Consider the following 20738-nt stretch of genomic DNA (forward strand, 5'->3'; position numbering starts at 1 on the left):
AAATTGTTTTCTTCACCCTCGAGAACCTCGGACACGATATACATATTGCTGAAAACATAATTATTTGCGGTAGCCCTCTTGGATTTCAAAAATGATCATAGAATTGTTCTCTGCACCCTCGAGAACCTCGGATACGATATCCATATTGCTAAAATCAAAATTTTGTGCGGCGGCCATCATGGATTTAAAAAATAATCACCAAATCGTTCTCTGCACCCTCGAGAACCTCGGGTACGATATTCATATTGATGAAATCATAATTTTGTGCAGCTGCCATCTTGGATTAGAAAAATGATTACTAAATCGTTATCAGCACCCTCGAGAACCTAGGATACGATACCCATAATGCAGTTATCATAATTTTGAGCGGCGGCCATCTCGGATTTAAAAATGATCCCAAAATTGTTTTCTGCACCCTCGAGAACCTCGGACACGATATCCATATTGCTGAAAACATAATGGTTTGCGGCAGCCCTCTTGGATTTCTAAAATGATCGCAGAATTGTTCTCTGCACCCTCGAGAACCTCGGACACGATATCCATATTTCTAAAATCATAATTTTAAGCGGCGGCCATCTTGGATTTGAAAAATAATCACCAAATCGTTTTCTGCACCCTCGAGAACCTCGGGTACGATATCCATATTGCTGAAATCATAATTTTGTGCAGCGACCATCTTGGATTAGAAAAATAATTACAAAATCGTTCTCAGCACCCTCGAGAACCTCGGATACGATACCCATAATGTAGTTATCATACTTTTGTGCCGCGGCCATCTTGGATTAAAAAAATGATCACAAAATCATTCTCAGCACCCTCGAGTACCTCGGATACGATACCCATAATGTAGTTATCATAATTTTGAGCGGCGGCCATCTTGGATTTCAAAAATGATCACAAAATCGTTATGTGCACTCTCGAGAACCACGGACACGATATCCATATTGCTGAAAACATAATTTTGTGCGGCGGCCATCTTGGATTAGAAAATGATCACAAATTCATTCTCAGCACCCTCGAGAACCTCGGATACGATACCCATAATGTAATTATCATACTTTTGAGTGGCGGCCATCTTGGAATTCATAAATGATCACAAAATCGTTCTCAGCACCCTCGACAACCTCGGATACGATACCCATAATGTAGTTATCTTACTTTTAAGCGGCGGCTAACTTCAATTTAAAAAATCACCAAATCGTTCTCTGCACCCTCGAGAACCTCGGGTACGATATCCATATTGATGAAATCATTATTTTGTGCGGCGGCCATCTTGGATTAGAAAAATGATTACTAAATCGTTCTCAGCGCCCTCGAGAACCTAGGATACGATACCCATAATTTAGTTATCATACTTTTGAGCGGCGGCCATCTTGGATTTGAAAAATGATCCCAAAATTTAAAAAATGATCTCAAAATCGTTCTCTGCACCCTCGAGAACCTCGGGTACGATACCCATAATGTAGTTATCATAATTTTGAGCGGCGGCCATCTTGGATTTCAAAAATGATCACAAAATCGATCTGTGCACTCTCGAGAAACTCGGACACGATACCCATATTGCTGTAAACATAATGGTTTGCGGCAGCCATCTTGGATTTCTAAAATGATCGCAGAATTGTTCTCTGCACCCTCGAGAAACTCGGACACGATATCCATATTGCTGAAATCATAATTTTGTGCGGCGGCCATCTTGGATTAGAAAAATGATTACAAAATCGTTCTCAGCACCCTCGAGAACCTAGGATACGATACCGATAATCAAGTTATCATACTTTTGAGCGGCGGCCATCTCGGATTTAAAAATGATCCCAAAATTGTTTTCTGCACCCTCGAGAACCTCGGACACGATATCCATATTGCTGAAATCATAATTTTGTGCAGCGGCCATCTTGGATTAGAAAAATGATTACAAAATAATTCTCAGCACCCTCAAAAAACTCGAATTCGATACCCATAATCTAGTTATCATACTTTTGAGCGGCGGCCATCTCGGATTTGAAAATGTTCCCAAAATTGTTTTCTGCACCCTCGAGAACCTCGGACACGATATCCATATTGCGGAAAACATAATTGTTTGCGGCAGCCCTCTTGGATTTCAAAAATGATCACAGAATTGTTCTCTGCACCCTCGAGAACCTCCGGTACGATATCCATATTGCTGAAATCATAATTTTGTGCGGCGGCCATCTTGGATTAGAAAAATGATTACAAAATCGTTCTCAGCACCCTCGAGAACCTAGGATACGATACCGATAATCAAGTTATCATACTTTTGAGCGGCGGCCATCTCGGATTTAAAAATGATCCCAAAATTGTTTTCTGCACCCTCGAGAACCTCGGACACGATATCCATATTGCTGAAAACATAATTTTGTGCGGCGGCCATCTTGGATTAGAAAAATGATAACAAAATCGTTCTCAGCGCCCTCGAGAAGCTAGGATACGATAACCATAATTTAGTTATCATACTTTTGAGCAGTGGCCATCTTGGATTTGAAAAATGATCCCAAAATTGTTTTCTGCACCCTCGAGAACCTCGGACACGATATCCATATTGCTGAAATCATAATTTTGTGCAGCGGCCATCTTGGATTAGAAAAATGATTACAAAATCGTTCTCAGCGCCCTCGAGAACCTAGGATACGATACCCATAATTTAGTTATCATACTTTTGAGCGGCGGCCATCTTGGATTTGAAAAATGATCCCAAAATTGTTTTCTGCACGCTTGAGAACCTCGGACACGATATCCATATTGCTAAAATCATAATTTTGTGCGGCGGCCATCTTAGATTTGAAAAATGATCACCAAATCGTTCTCTGCATCCTCGAAAACCTCGAATACGATACCCATAATCTAGTTATCATACTTTTGAGCGGCGGCCATCTCGGATTTAAAAAAGATCCCAAAATTGTTTTCTGCACCCTCGAGAACCTCGAAAACGATATCCATATTTCTAAAATCATAATTTTGAGCGGCGGCCATCTTGGATTTGAAAAATAATCACCAAATCGTTCCCTGTACCCTCGAGAACCTCGGGTACGATATCCATATTGATGAAATCATTATTTTGTGCGGCGGCCATCTTGGATTAGAAAAATTATTACTAAATCGTTCTCAGCACCCTCGAGAACTTATGATACGATACCCATAATGCAGTTATCATAATTTTGAGCGGCGGCCATCTAGGATTTAAAAATGATCCCAAAATAGTTTTCTGCACCCTCGAGAACCTCGGACACGATATCCATATTGCTGAAAATATAATTTTGTGCGGCGGCTATCTTGGATTAGAAAAATGATCACAAAATTGTTCTCAGCACCCTCGAGAACCTCGGATACGATACCCATAATGTAGTTATCATACTTTTGAGCGGCGGCCATATAGGATTTGAATAATGATTACAAAATCGTTCTCAGCACTCTCAAGAACCTCGGATACGATACCCATATTTTTGTGATCATAATCTTGCATGGCGGCCCTCTTGGATTTGAAAAATGATCACAAAATCGTTCTCAGCACCATCGAGAACCTCTGATTCGATACCCATAATGTAGTTGTCATACTTTTGAGCGGCGGCTATCTTGGATTTGATAAATGATCACAAAATCGTTCTCTGCAACCTCGAGAACCTTGGATTCGATACCCATAATATAGTGATCATACTTTTGAGCGGCGGCTATCTTCGATTTGAAAAATGATCTCAAAATCGTTCTCTGCACCCTCGAGAACCTCGGATACGATACCCATAATGTCATAATTATTATTATAAATTATCATAATTTTGAGCAGCGGCCATCTTGGATTTCAAAAATGATCCCAAAATTGTTTTCTGCACCCTCGAGAACCTCGGACACAATATCCATATTGCTAAAATCATAATTTTGTGCGGCGGCCATCTTAGAAATTCAAAAATGATCACCAAATCGTTCTCTGCATCCTCGAGAACCTAGGATACGATACCCATAATCTAGTTATCATACTTTTGAGCGGCGGCCGTCTCGGTTTTAAAAATGATCCCAAAATTGTTTTCTGCACCCTCGAGAACCTCGGACACGATATCCATATTGCTGTAAACATAATGGTTTGCGGCAGCCATCTTGGATTTCTAAAATGATCGCAGAATTGTTCTCTGCACCCTCGAGAACCTCGGACACGATATCCATATTTCTAAAATCATAATTATGAGCGGCGGCCATCTTGGATTTGAAAAATAATCACCAAATCGTTCTCTGCACCCTCGAGAAACTCGGACACGATACCCATATTGCTGTAAACATAATGGTTTGCGGCAGCCATCTTGGATTTCTAAAATGATCGCAAAATTGTTCTCTGCACCCTCGATAACCTCGGACACGATATCCATATTTCTAAAATCATAATTTTGTGCAGCGGCCATCTTGGATTAGAAAAATGATTACAAAATAATTCTCAGCACCCTCGAGAACCTCGGATACAATACCCATAATGTAGTTATCATACTTTTGTGCGACGGCCATCTTGGATAAGAAAAATTATCACAAAATCGTTCTCAGCACCCTCGAGAACCTCGGATGCGATATCCATAATGTAGTTACCATAATTTTGAGCGGCGGCCATCTTGGATTTCGAAATGATCACAAAATCGTTATGGGTGCTCTCGAGAACCTCGGGTACGATACCCATATTTTTGTGATCATAATCTTGCACGGCGTCCATCTTAGATTTGAAAAATGTTCACAAAATCGTTCTCAGCACCCTCAAAAAACTCGAATACGATACCCATAATCTAGTTATCATACTTTTGAGCGGCGGCCATCTCGGATTTAAAAATGATCCCAAAATTGTTTTCTGCACCCTCGAGAACCTCGGACACGATATCCATATTTCTAAAATCATAATTTTGAGCGGCTGCCATCTTGGATTTGAAAAATAATCACCAAATCGTTCTCTGCACCCTCGAGAACCTCGGGTACGATATCCATAATCTAGTTATCATACTTTTGAGCGGCGGCCATCTCGGATTTAAAAATGATCCCAAAATTGTTTTCTGCACCCTCGAGAACCTCGGACACGATATCCATATTGCGGAAAACATAATTGTTTGCGGCAGCTCTCTTGGATTTCAAAAATGATCACAGAATTGTTCTCTGCGCCCTCGAGAACCTCGGACACGATATCCATATTGCTGAAATCATAATTTTGTGCAGCGGCCATCTTGGATTAGAAAAATGATTACAAAATCGTTCTCAGCGCCCTCGAGAACCTAGGATACGATACCCATAATGTAGTTATCATACTTTTGACCGGCGGCCATCTTGGATTTTAAAAATGATCACAAAATCGTTCTCTGCACTCTCACGAACCTCGGATACGATACCCATAATGTAGTTATCATACTTTTAAGCGGCGGCTATCTTTGATTTGAAAAATGATCACAACATCGTTCTCAGCGCCCTCGAGAACCTAGGATACGATACCCATAATTTAGTTATCATACTTTTGAGCGGCGGCCATCTAGGATTTAAAAATGATCCCAAAATTATTTTCTGCACCCTCGAGAACCTCGGACACGATATCCATATTGTTAAAATCATAATTTTGTGCAGCGGCCATCTTGGATTTGAAAAATGATCACCAAATCGTTCTCTGCACCCTCGAAAGCCTCGGATACGATACCCATATTGCTGAAATCATAATTTTGTGCGGCGGCCATCTTGGAATAGAAAAATGATTACAAAATCGTTCTCAGCGCCCACGAGAAGCTAGGATACGATAACCATAATTTAGTTATCATACTTTTGAGCGGTGGCCATCTTGGATTTGAAAAATGATCCCAAAAATGTTTTCTGCACCCACGAGAACCTCGGACACGATACACATAATGTAGTTATCATACTTTTAAGCGGCGGCTATCTTCGATTTGAAAAATGATCTCAAAATCGTTCTCTGCACCCTCGAGAACCTCGGATACGATACCCATAATGTCATAATTATTATTATAAATTATCATAATTTTGAGCAGCGGCCATCTTGGATTTCAAAAATGATCCCAAAATTGTTTTCTGCACCCTCGAGAACCTCGGACACAATATCCATATTGCTAAAATCATAATTTTGTGCGGCGGCCATCTTAGAAATTCAAAAATGATCACCATATCGTTCTCTGCATCCTCGAGAACCTAGGATACGATACCCATAATCTAGTTATCATACTTTTGAGCGGCGGCCGTCTTGGTTTTAAAAATGATCCCAAAATTGTTTTCTGCACCCTCGAGAACCTCGGACACGATATCCATATTGCTGTAAACATAATGGTTTGCGGCAGCCATCTTGGATTTCTAAAATGATCGCAGAATTGTTCTCTGCACCCTCGAGAACCTCGGACACGATATCCATATTTCTAAAATCATAATTTTGAGCGGCGGCCATCTTGGATTTGAAAAATAATCACCAAATCGTTCTCTGCACCCTAGAGAAACTCGGACACGATACCCATATTGCTGTAAACATAATGGTTTGCGGCAGCCATCTTGGATTTCTAAAACGATCGCAGAATTGTTCTCTGCACCCTCGAGAACCTCGGACACGATATCCATATTTCTAAAATCATAATTTTGTGCAGCGGCCATCTTGGATTAGAAAAATGATTACAAAATAATTCTCAGCACCCTCGAGAACCTCGGATACGATACCCATAATGTAGTTATCATACTTTTGTGCGACGGCCATCTTGGATAAGAAAAATTATCACAAAATCGTTCTCAGCACCCTCGAGAACCTCGGATGCGATATCCATTATGTAGTTACCATAATTTTGAGCGGCTGCCATCTTGGATTTCAAAATGATCACAAAATCGTTATGGGCGCTCTCGAGAACCTCGGGTACGATACCCATATTTTTGTGATCATAATCTTGCACGGCGTCCATCTTAGATTTGAAAAATGTTCACAAAATCGTTCTCAGCACCCTCAAAAAACTCGAATACGATACCCATAATCTAGTTATCATACTTTTGAGCGGCGGCCATCTCGGATTTAAAAATGATCCCAAAATTGTTTTCTGCACCCTCGAGAACCTCGGACACGATATCCATATTGCGGAAAACATAATTGTTTGCGGCAGCCCTCTTGGATTTCAAAAATGATCACAGAATTGTTCTCTGCACCCTCGAGAACCTCCGGTACGATATCCATATTGCTGAAATCATAATTTTGTGCGGCGGCCATCTAAGATTAGAAAAATGATTACAAAATCGTTCTCAGCACCCTCGAGAACCTAGGATACGATACCGATGATCAAGTTATCATACTTTTGAGCGGCGGCCATCTCGGATTTAAAAATGATCCCAAAAGTGTTTTCTGCACCCTCGAGAACCTCGGACACGATATCCATATTGCTGAAAACATAATTTTGTGCGGCGGCCATCTTGGATTAGAAAAATGATAACAAAATCGTTCTCAGCGCCCTCGAGAAGCTAGGATACGATAACCATAATTTAGTTATCATACTTTTGAGCGGCGGCCATCTTGGATTTGAAAAATGATCCCAAAATTGTTTTCTGCACCCTCGAGAACCTAGGACACGATATCCATATTGCTGAAATCATAATTTTGTGCAGCGGCCATCTTGGATTAGAAAAATGATAACAAAATCGTTCTCAGCGCCCTCGAGAACCTAGGATACGATACCCATAATTTAGTTATCATACTTTTGAGCGGCGGCCATCTCGGATTTAAAAATGATCCCAAAATTATTTCCTGCACCCTCGAGAACCTCGGACACGATATCCATATTGTTAAAATCATAATTTTGTGCGGCGGCCATCTTGGATTTGAAAAATGATCACCAAATCGTTCTCTGCACCCTCGAAAGCCTCGGATACGATACCCATATTGCTGAAATCATAATATTGTGCGGCGGCCATCTTGGAATAGAAAAATGATTACAAAATCGTTCTCAGCGCCCACGAGAAGCTAGGATACGATAACCATAATTTAGTTATCATACTTTTGAGCGGCGGCCATCTTGGATTTGAAAAATGATCCCAAAAATGTTTTCTGCACCCACGAGAACCTCGGACACGATATCCATATTGCTGAAATCATAATTTTGTGCGGCGGCCATCTTGGATTAGAAAAATGATTACAAAATCGTTCTCAGCGCCCTCGAGAACCTAGGATACGATACCCATAATTAAGTTATCATACTTTTGAGCGGCGGCCATCTCGGATTTAAAAATGATCCCAAAATTGTTTTCTGCACCCTCGAGAACCTCGGACACGATATCCATATTGTTAAAATCATAATTTTGTGCGGCGGCCATCTTGGATTTGAAAAATGATCACCAAATCGTTCTCTGCACCCTCTAGAACCTTGGACACGATATCCATATTGCTAAAATCATAATTTTGTGCGGCGGCCATCTTAGATTTGAAAAATGATTACTAAATCGTTCTCAGCACCCTCGAGAACTTAGGATACGATACCCATAATGCAGTTATCATAATTTTGAGCGGCGGCCATCTGGGATTTAAAAATGATCCCAAAATTGTTTTCAGCACCCTCGAGAACCTCGGACACGATATCCATATTGCTGAAAATATAATTTTGTGCGGCGGCTATCTTGGATTAGAAAAATGATCACAAAATTGTTCTCAGCACCCTCAAGAACCTCGGATACGATACCCATAATGTAGTTATCATACTTTTGAGCGGCGGCCATATAGGATTTGAATAATGATTACAAAATCGTTCTCAGCACTCTCAAGAACCTCGGATACGATACCCATATTTTTGTGATCATAATCTTGCATGGCGGCCCTCTTGGATTTGAAAAATGATCACAAAATCGTTCTCAGCACCCTCGAGAACCTCGGATACGATACCCATAATGTAGTGGTTATACTTTTGAGCGGCGTTCATCTAGGATTTAAAAATGATCCCAAAATTGTTTTCTGCACCCTCGAGAACCTCGGACACGATACCCATAATGTAGTTATCATACTTTTAAGCGGCGCCTATCTTCGATTTGAAAAATGATCTCAAAATCGTTCTCTGCACCCTCGAGAACCTCGGATACGATACCCATAATGTAGTTATCATAATTTTGAGCAGCGGCCATCTTGGATTTCAAAAATGATCACAAAATCGTTCTGTGCACTCTCGAGAACCTCGGATACGATACCCATATTTTTGTGATCATAATCTTGCACGGCGGCCATCTCGGATATAAAATTACCCCAAAATTGTTTTCTGCACCCTCGAGAACCTCGGACACGATATCCATATTGCTAAAATCATAATTTTGTGCGGCGGCCATCTTAGAAATTCAAAAATGATCACCAAATCGTTCTCTGCATCCTCGAGAACCTAGGATACGATACCCATAATCTAGTTATCAAACTTTTGAGCGGCGGCCGTCTCGGTTTTAAAAATGATCCCAAAATTGTTTTCTGCACCCTCGAGAACCTCGGACACGATATCCATATTGCTGTAAACATAATTGTTTGCGGCAGCCATCTTGGATTTCTAAAATGATCGCAGAATTGTTCTCTGCACCCTCGAGAACCTCGGACACGATATCCATATTTCTAAAATCATAATTTTGAGCGGCGGCCATCTTGGATTTGAAAAATAATCACCAAAACGTTCTCTGCACCCTCGAGAAACTCGGACACGATATCTATATTGCTGTAAACATAATGGTTTGCGGCAGCCATCTTGGATTTCTAAAATGATCGCAGAATTGTTCTCTGCACCCTCGAGAAACTCGGACACGATATCCATATTTCTAAAATCATAATTTTGAGCGGCGGCCATCTTGGATTTGAAAAATAATCACCAAATCGTTCTCTGCACCCTCGTGAAACTCGGGTACGATATCCATATTGCTGAAATCATAATTTTGTGCAGCGGCCATCTTGGATTAGAAAAATGATTACAAAATAATTCTCAGCACCCTCGAGAACCTCGGATACGATACCCATAATGTAGTTATCATACTTTTGTGCGGCGGCCATCTTGGATTAGAAAAATGATCACAAAATCGTTCTCAGCACCCTCGAGAACCTCGGATGCGATATCCATAATGTAGTTACCATAATTTTGAGCGGCGGCCATCTTGGATTTCAAAATGATCACAAAATCGTTATGGGCGCTCTCGAGAACCTCGGGTACGATACCCATATTTTTGTGATCATAATCTTGCACGGCGTCCATCTTGGATTTGAAAAATGTTCACAAAATCGTTCTCAGCACCCTCAAAAAACTCGAATACGATACCCATAATCAAGTTATCATACTTTTGAGCGGCGGCCATCTCGGATTTAAAAATGATCCCAAAATTGTTTTCTGCACCCTCGAGAACCTCGGACACGATATCCATATTTCTAAAATCATAATTTTGAGCGGCGGCCATCTTGGATTTGAAAAATAATCACCAAAACGTTCTCTGCACCCTCGAGAAACTCGGACACGATATCTATATTGCTGTAAACATAATGGTTTGCGGCAGCCATCTTGGATTTCTAAAATGATCGCAGAATTGTTCTCTGCACCCTCGAGAAACTCGGACACGATATCCATATTTCTAAAATCATAATTTTGAGCGGCGGCCATCTTGGATTTGAAAATGATCCCAAAATTGTTTTCTGCACCCTCGAGAACCTCGGACACGATATCCATATTGTTAAAATCATAATTTTGTGCGGCGGCCATCTTGGATTTGAAAAATGATCACCAAATCGTTCTCTGCACCCTCGAGAACCTCGGATACGATACCCATAATGTAGTTATCATAATTTTGAGCAGCGGCCATCTTGGATTTCAAAAATGATCACAAAATCGTTCTGTGCACTCTCGAGAACCTCGGATACGATACCCATATTTTTGTGATCATAATCTTGCACGGCGGCCATCTCGGATATAAAATTACCCCAAAATTGTTTTCTGCATCCTCGAGAACCTCGGACACGATATCCATATTGCTAAAATCATAATATTGTGCGGCGGCCATCTTAGAAATTCAAAAATGATCACCAAATGTTCTCTGCATCCTCGAGGACCTAGGATACGATACCCATAATCTAGTTATCAAACTTTTGAGCGGCGGCCGTCTCGGTTTTAAAAATGATCCCAAAATTGTTTTCTGCACCCTCGAGAACCTCGGACACGATATCCATATTGCTGAAATCATAATTTTGTGCAGCGGCCATCTTGGATTAGAAAAATGATTACAAAATCGTTCTCAGCGCCCTCGAGAACCTAGGATACGATACCCATAATTTAGTTATCATACTTTTGAGCGGCGGCCATCTCGGATTTAAAAATGATCCCAAAATTATTTCCTGCACCCTCGAGAACCTCGGACACGATATCCATATTGTTAAAATCATAATTTTGTGCGGCGGCCATCTTGGATTTGAAAAATGATCACCAAATCGTTCTCTGCACCCTCTAGAACCTCGGACACGATATCCATATTGCTAAAATCATAATTTTGTGCGGCGGCCATCTTAGATTTGAAAAATGATTACTAAATCGTTCTCAGCATCCTCGAGAACTTAGGATACGATACCCATAATGCAGTTATCATAATTTTGAGCGGCGGCAATCTGGGATTTAAAAATGATCCCAAAATTGTTTTCAGCACCCTCGAGAACCTCGGACACGATATCCATATTGCTGAAAATATAATTTTGTGCGGCGGCTATCTTGGATTAGAAAAATGATCACAAAATTGTTCTCAGCACCCTCGAGAACCTCGGATACGATACCCATAATGTAGTTATCATACTTTTGAGCGGCGGCCATATAGGATTTGAATAATGATTACAAAATCGTTCTCAGCACTCTCAAGAACCTCGGATACGATACCCATATTTTTGTGATCATAATCTTGCATGGCGGCCCTCTTGGATTTGAAAAATGATCACAAAATCGTTCTCAGCACCCTCGAGAACCTCGGATACGATACCCATAATGTAGTTGTCATACTTTTGAGCGGCGGCTATCTTGGATTTGATAAATGATCACCAAATCGTTCTCTGCAACCTCGAGAACCTTGGATTCGATACCCATAATATAGTTATCATACTTTAGAGCGGCGTTTATCTAGGATTTAAAAATGATCCCAAAATTGTTTTCTGCACCCTCGAGAACCTCGGACACGATACCCATAATGTAGTTATCATACTTTTAAGCGGCGCCTATCTTCGATTTGAAAAATGATCTCAAAATCGTTCTCTGCACCCTCGAGAACCTCGGATACGATACCCATAATGTAGTTATCATAATTTTGAGCAGCGGCCATCTTGGATTTCAAAAATGATCACAAAATCGTTCTGTGCACTCTCGAGAACCTCGGATACGATACCCATATTTTTGTGATCATAATCTTGCACGGCGGCCATCTCGGATATAAAATTACCCCAAAATTGTTTTCTGCACCCTCGAGAACCTCGGACACGATATCCATATTGCTAAAATCATAATTTTGTGCGGCGGCCATCTTAGAAATTCAAAAATGATCACCAAATCGTTCTCTGCATCCTCGAGAACCTAGGATACGATACCCATAATCTAGTTATCAAACTTTTGAGCGGCGGCCGTCTCGGTTTTAAAAATGATCCCAAAATTGTTTTCTGCACCCTCGAGAACCTCGGACACGATATCCATATTGCTGTAAACATAATTGTTTGCGGCAGCCATCTTGGATTTCTAAAATGATCGCAGAATTGTTCTCTGCACCCTCGAGAACCTCGGACACGATATCCATATTTCTAAAATCATAATTTTGAGCGGCGGCCATCTTGGATTTGAAAAATAATCACCAAAACGTTCTCTGCACCCTCGAGAAACTCGGACACGATATCTATATTGCTGTAAACATAATGGTTTGCGGCAGCCATCTTGGATTTCTAAAATGATCGCAGAATTGTTCTCTGCACCCTCGAGAACCTCGGACACGATATCCATATTTCTAAAATCATAATTTTGAGCGGCGGCCATCTTGGATTTGAAAAATAATCACCAAATCGTTCTCTGCACCCTCGTGAAACTCGGGTACGATATCCATATTGCTGAAATCATAATTTTGTGCAGCGGCCATCTTGGATTAGAAAAATGATTACAAAATAATTCTCAGCACCCTCGAGAACCTCGGATACGATACCCATAATGTAGTTATCATACTTTTGTGCGGCGGCCATCTTGGATTAGAAAAATGATCACAAAATCGTTCTCAGCACCCTCGAGAACCTCGGATGCGATATCCATAATGTAGTTACCATAATTTTGAGCGGCGGCCATCTTGGATTTCAAAATGATCACAAAATCGTTATGGGCGCTCTCGAGAACCTCGGGTACGATACCCATATTTTTGTGATCATAATATTGCACGGCGTCCATCTTGGATTTGAAAAATGTTCACAAAATCGTTCTCAGCACCCTCAAAAAACTCGAATACGATACCCATAATCAAGTTATCATACTTTTGAGCGGCGGCCATCTCGGAGTTAAAAATGATCCCAAAATTGTTTTCTGCACCCTCGAGAACCTCGGACACGATATCCATATTGCTGAAAACATAATTTTGTGCGGCGGCCATCTTGGATTAGAAAAATGATAACAAAATCGTTCTCAGCGCCCTCGAGAAGCTAGGATACGATAACCATAATTTAGTTATCATACTTTTGAGCGGCGGCCATCTTGGATTTGAAAAATAATCACCAAATCGTTCTCTGCACCCTCGAGAACCTCGGGTACGATATCCATATTGATGAAATCATTATTTTGTGCGGCGGCCATCTTTGATTAGAAAAATGATTACAAAATCGTTCTCAGCGCCCTCGATAACCTAGGATACGATACCCATAATTTAGTTATCATACTTTTGAGCGGCGGCCATCTCGGATTTAAAAATGATCCCAAAATTGTTTTCTGCACCCTCGAGAACCTCGGACACGATATCCATATTGTTAAAATCATAATTTTGTGCGGCGGCCATCTTGGATTTGAAAAATGATCACCAAATCGTTCTCTGCACCCTCGAAAACCTCGGATACGATACCCATATTGCTGAAATCATAATTTTGTGCGGCGGCCATCTTGGAATAGAAAAATGATTACAAAATCGTTCTCAGCGCCCACGAGAAGCTAGGATACGATAACCATAATTTAGTTATCATACTTTTGAGTGGCGGCCATCTTGGATTTGAAAAATGATCCCAAAATTGTTTTCTGCACCCACGAGCACCTCGGACACGATATCCATATTGCTGAAATCATAATTTTGTGCGGCGGCTATCTTGGATTAGAAAAATGATTACAAAATCGTTCTCAGCGCCCTCGAGAACCTAGGATACGATACCCATAATTAAGTTATCATACTTTTGAGCGGCAGCCATCTCGGATTTAAAAATGATCCCAAAATTGTTTTCTGCACCCTCGAGAACCTCGGACACGATATCCATATTGTTAAAATCATAATTTTGTGCGGCGGCCATCTTGGATTTGAAAAATGATCACCAAATCGTTCTCTGCACCCTCGAGAACCTCGGATACGATACCCATAATGTAGTTATCATAATTTTGAGCAGCGGCCATCTTGGATTTCAAAAATGATCACAAAATCGTTCTGTGCACTCTCGAGAACCTCGGATACGATACCCATATTTTTGTGATCATAATCTTGCACGGCGGCCATCTCGGATATAAAATTACCCCAAAATTGTTTTCTGCACCCTCGAGAACCTCGGACACGATATCCATATTGCTAAAATCATAATATTGTGCGGCGGCCATCTTAGAAATTCAAAAATGATCACCAAATGTTCTCTGCATCTTCGAGAACCTAGGATACGATACCCATAATCTAGTTATCAAACTTTTGAGCGGCGGCCGTCTCGGTTTTAAAAATGATCCCAAAATTGTTTTCTGCACCCTCGAGAACCTCGGACACGATATCCATATTGCTGTAAACATAATTGTTTGCGGCAGCCATCTTGGATTTCTAAAATGATCGCAGAATTGTTCTCTGCACCCTCGAGAACCTCGGACACGATATCCATATTTCTAAAATCATAATTTTGAGCGGCGGCCATCTTGGATTTGAAAAATAATCACCAAATCGTTCTCAGCACCCTCGAGAAACTCGGACACGATATCTATATTGCTGTAAACATAATGGTTTGCGGCAGCCATCTTGGATTTCTTAAATGATCGCAGAATTGTTCTCTGCACCCTCGAGAACCTCGGACACGATATCCATATTTCTAAAATCATAATTTTGAGCGGCGGCCATCTTGGATTTGAAAAATAATCACCAAATCGTTCTCTGCACCCTCGTGAAACTCGGGTACGATATCCATATTGCTGAAATCATAATTTTGTGCAGCGGCCATCTTGGATTAGAAAAATGATTACAAAATAATTCTCAGCACCCTCGAGAACCTCGGATACGATACCCATAATGTAGTTATCATACTTTTGTGCGGCGGCCATCTTGGATTTCAAAATGATCACAAAATCGTTATGGGCGCTCTCGAGAACCTCGGGTACGATACCCATATTTTTGTGATCATAATCTTGCACGGCGTCCATCTTGGATTTGAAAAATGATCACAAAATCGTTCTCAGCACCCTCAAAAAACTCGAATACGATACCCATAATCAAGTTATCATACTTTTGAGCGGCGGCCATCTCGGATTTAAAAATGATCCCAAAATTATTTCCTGCACCCTCGAGAACCTCGGACACGATATCCATATTGTTAAAATCATAATTTTGTGCGGCGGCCATCTTGGATTTGAAAAATGATCACCAAATCGTTCTCTGCACCCTCTAGAACCTCGGACACGATATCCATATTGCTAAAATCATAATTTTGTGCGGCGGCCATCTTAGATTTGAAAAATGATTACTAAATCGTTCTCAGCATCCTCGAGAACTTAGGATACGATACCCATAATGCAGTTATCATAATTTTGAGCGGCGGCAATCTGGGATTTAAAAATGATCCCAAAATTGTTTTCAGCACCCTCGAGAACCTCGGACACGATATCCATATTGCTGAAAATATAATTTTGTGCGGCGGCTATCTTGGATTAGAAAAATGATCACAAAATTGTTCTCAGCACCCTCGAGAACCTCGGATACGATACCCATAATGTAGTTATCATACTTTTGAGCGGCGGCCATATAGGATTTGAATAATGATTACAAAATCGTTCTCAGCACTCTCAAGAACCTCGGATACGATACCCATATTTTTGTGATCATAATCTTGCATGGCGGCCCTCTTGGATTTGAAAAATGATCACAAAATCGTTCTCAGCACCCTCGAGAACCTCGGATACGATACCCATAATGTAGTTGTCATACTTTTGAGCGGCGGCTATCTTGGATTTGATAAATGATCACCAAATCGTTCTCTGCAACCTCGAGAACCTTGGATTCGATACCCATAATATAGTTATCATACTTTAGAGCGGCGTTTATCTAGGATTTAAAAATGATCCCAAAATTGTTTTCTGCACCCTTGAGAACCTCGGACACGATACCCATAATGTAGTTATCATACTTTTAAGCGGCGCCTATCTTCGATTTGAAAAATGATCTCAAAATCGTTCTCTGCACCCTCGAGAACCTCGGATACGATACCCATAATGTAGTTATCATAATTTTGAGCAGCGGCCATCTTGGATTTCAAAAATGATCACAAAATCGTTCTGTGCACTCTCGAGAACCTCGGATACGATACCCATATTTTTGTGATCATAATCTTGCACGGCGGCCATCTCGGATATAAAATTACCCCAAAATTGTTTTCTGCACCCTCGAGAACCTCGGACACGATATCCATATTGCTAAAATCATAATTTTGTGCGGCGGCCATCTTAGAAATTCAAAAATGATCACCAAATCGTTCTCTGCATCCTCGAGAACCTAGGATACGATACCCATAATCTAGTTATCAAACTTTTGAGCGGCGGCCGTCTCGGTTTTAAAAATGATCCCAAAATTGTTTTCTGCACCCTCGAGAACCTCTGACACGATATCCATATTGCTGTAAACATAATTGTTAGCGGCAGCCATCTTGGATTTCTAAAATGATCGCAGAATTGTTCTCTGCACCCTCGAGAACCTCGGACACGATATCCATATTTCTAAAATCATAATTTTGAGCGGCGGCCATCTTGGATTTGAAAAATAATCACCAAAACGTTCTCTGCACCCTCGAGAAACTCGGACACGATATCTATATTGCTGTAAACATAATGGTTTGCGGCAGCCATCTTGGATTTCTAAAATGATCGCAGAATTGTTCTCTGCACCCTCGAGAACCTCGGACACGATATCCATATTTCTAAAATCATAATTTTGAGCGGCGGCCATCTTGGATTTGAAAAATAATCACCAAATCGTTCTCTGCACCCTCGTGAAACTCGGGTACGATATCCATATTGCTGAAATCATAATTTTGTGCAGCGGCCATCTTGGATTAGAAAAATGATTACAAAATAATTCTCAGCACCCTCGAGAACCTCGGATACGATACCCATAATGTAGTTATCATACTTTTGTGCGGCGGCCATCTTGGATTAGAAAAATGATCACAAAATCGTTCTCAGCACCCTCGAGAACCTCGGATGCGATATCCATAATGTAGTTACCATAATTTTGAGCGGCGGCCATCTTGGATTTCAAAATGATCACAAAATCGTTATGGGCGCTCTCGAGAACCTCGGGTACGATACCCATATTTTTGTGATCATAATATTGCACGGCGTCCATCTTGGTTTTGAAAAATGTTCACAAAATCGTTCTCAGCACCCTCAAAAAACTCGAATACGATACCCATAATCAAGTTATCATACTTTTGAGCGGCGGCCATCTCGGATTTAAAAATGATCCCAAAATTGTTTTCTGCACCCTCGAGAACCTCGGACACGATATCCATATTGCTGAAAACATAATTTTGTGCGGCGGCCATCTTGGATTAGAAAAATGATAACAAAATCGTTCTCAGCGCCCTCGAGAAGCTAGGATACGATAACCATAATTTAGTTATCATACTTTTGAGCGGCGGCCATCTTGGATTTGAAAAATAATCACCAAATCGTTCTCTGCACCCTCGAGAACCTCGGGTACGATATCCATATTGATGAAATCATTATTTTGTGCGGCGGCCATCTTTGATTAGAAAAATGATTACAAAATCGTTCTCAGCGCCCTCGATAACCTAGGATACGATACCCATAATTTAGTTATCATACTTTTGAGCGGCGGCCATCTCGGATTTAAAAATGATCCCAAAATTGTTTTCTGCACCCTCGAGAACCTCGGACACGATATCCATATTGTTAAAATCATAATTTTGTGCGGCGGCCATCTTGGATTTGAAAAATGATCACCAAATCGTTCTCTGCACCCTCGAAAACCTCGGATACGATACCCATATTGCTGAAATCATAATTTTGTGCGGCGGCCATCTTGGAATAGAAAAATGATTACAAAATCGTTCTCAGCGCCCACGAGAACCTCAGATACGATACCCATAATGTAGTTATCATACTTTTGAGTGCCGGCCATCTTGGATTTCATAAATGATCACAAAATCATTCTCAGCACCCTCGACAACCTCGGATACGATACCCATAATGTAGTTATCATACTTTTAAGCGGCGGCTATCTTCGATTTGAAAAATGATCTCAAAATCGTTCTCTGCACCCTCGAGATTCTCGGATACGATACCCATAATCTAGTTATCATACTTTTGAACGGCAGCCATCTAGGATTTAAAAATGATCCCAAAATTGTTTTCTGCACGCTCGAGAACCTCGGACACGATATCCATATTGCTAAAATCATAATTTTGTGCGGCGGCCATCTTAGATTTGAAAAATGATCACCAAATCGTTCTCTGCATCCTCGAAAACCTCGAATACGATACCCATAATCTAGTTATCATACTTTTGAGCGGCGGCCATCTCGGATTTAAAAAAGATCCCAAAATTGTTTTCTGCACCCTCGAGAACCTCGGACACGATATCCATATTTCTAAAATCATAATTTTGAGCGGCGGCCATCTTGGATTTGAAAAATAATCACCAAATCGTTCTCTGCACCCTCGAGAACCTCGGGTACGATATCCATATTGATGAAATCATTATTTTGTGCGGCGGCCATCTTGGATTAGAAAAATGATTACTAAATCGTTTTCAGCACCCTCGAGAACCTCGGATACGATACCATAATGTAGTTATCATACTTTTGAGCGGCGGCCATATAGGATTTGAATAATGATTACAAAATCGTTCTCAGCACTCTCACGAACCTCGGATACGATACCCATATTTTTGTGATCATAATCTTGCATGGCGGCCCTCTTGGATTTGCAAAAATGATCACAAAATCGTTCTCAGCACCCTCGAGAACCTCGGATACGATACCCATAATGTAGTTGTCATACTTTTGAGAAGCGGCTATCTTGGATTTGATAAATGATCACAAAATCGTTCTCTGCAACCTCGAGAACCTAGGATTCGATACCCATAATAAAATTATCATACTTTTGAGCGGCGTCCATCTAGGATTTAAAAATGATCCCAAAATTGTTTTCTGCACCCTCGAGAACCTCGGACACGATACCCATAATGTAGTTATCATACTTTTAAGCGGCGGCTATCTTCGATTTGAAAAATGATCTCAAAATCGTTCTCTGCACCCTCGAGAACCTCGGATACGATACCCATAATGTAGTTATCATAATTTTGAGCGGCGGCCATCTTGGATTTCAAAAATGATCACAAAATCGTTCTGTGCACTCTCGACAACCTCGGATACGATACCCATATTTTTGTGATCATAATCTTGCACGGCGGCCATCTCGGATTTAAAAATGATCCCAAAATTGTTTTCTGCACCCTCGAGAACCTCGGACACGATATCCATATTGCTAAAATCATAATTTTGTGCGGCGGCCATCTAAGATTTGAAAAATTATCACCAAATCGTTCTCTGCATCCTCGAAAACCTCGGATACGATACCCATAATTTAGTTATCATACATTTGAGCGGCGGCCATCTCGGTTTTAAAAATGATCCCAAAATTGTTTTCTGCACCCTCGAGAACCTCGGACACGATATCCATATTTCTAAAATCATAATTTTGAGCGGCGGCCATCTTGGATTTGAAAAATAATCACCAAATCGTTCTCTGCACCCTCGAGAACTTAGGATACGATACCCATAATTAAGTTATCATACTTTTGAGCAGCGGCCATCTCGGATTCAAAAATGATCCCAAAATTGTTTTCTGCACCCTCGAGAACCTCGGACACGATATCCATATTGCTGAAAACATAATTTTGTGCGGCGGCCATCTTGGATTAGAAAAATGATAACAAAATCGTTCTCAGCGCCCTCGAGAAGCTAGGATACGATAACCATAATTTAGTTATCATACTTTTGAGCGGCGGCCATCTCGGATTTAAAAATGATCCCAAAATTGTTTTCTGCACCCTCAAGAACCTTTGACACGATATCCATATTGCTGAAAACATAATTTTGTGCGGCGGCCATCTTGGATTACAAAAATGATCACAAAATCGTTCTCAGCACCCTCGAGAACCACGGATGCGATATCCATAATGTAGTTATCATAATTTTGAGCGGCGACCATCTTGGATTTCAAAATGATCACAAAATCGTTATGTGCGCTCTCGAGAACCTCGGGTACGATACCCAT

Source organism: Leptidea sinapis, chromosome 19 (assembly GCF_905404315.1).
Source record: "Leptidea sinapis chromosome 19, ilLepSina1.1, whole genome shotgun sequence".
NCBI lineage: Eukaryota > Metazoa > Arthropoda > Insecta > Lepidoptera > Pieridae > Leptidea > Leptidea sinapis.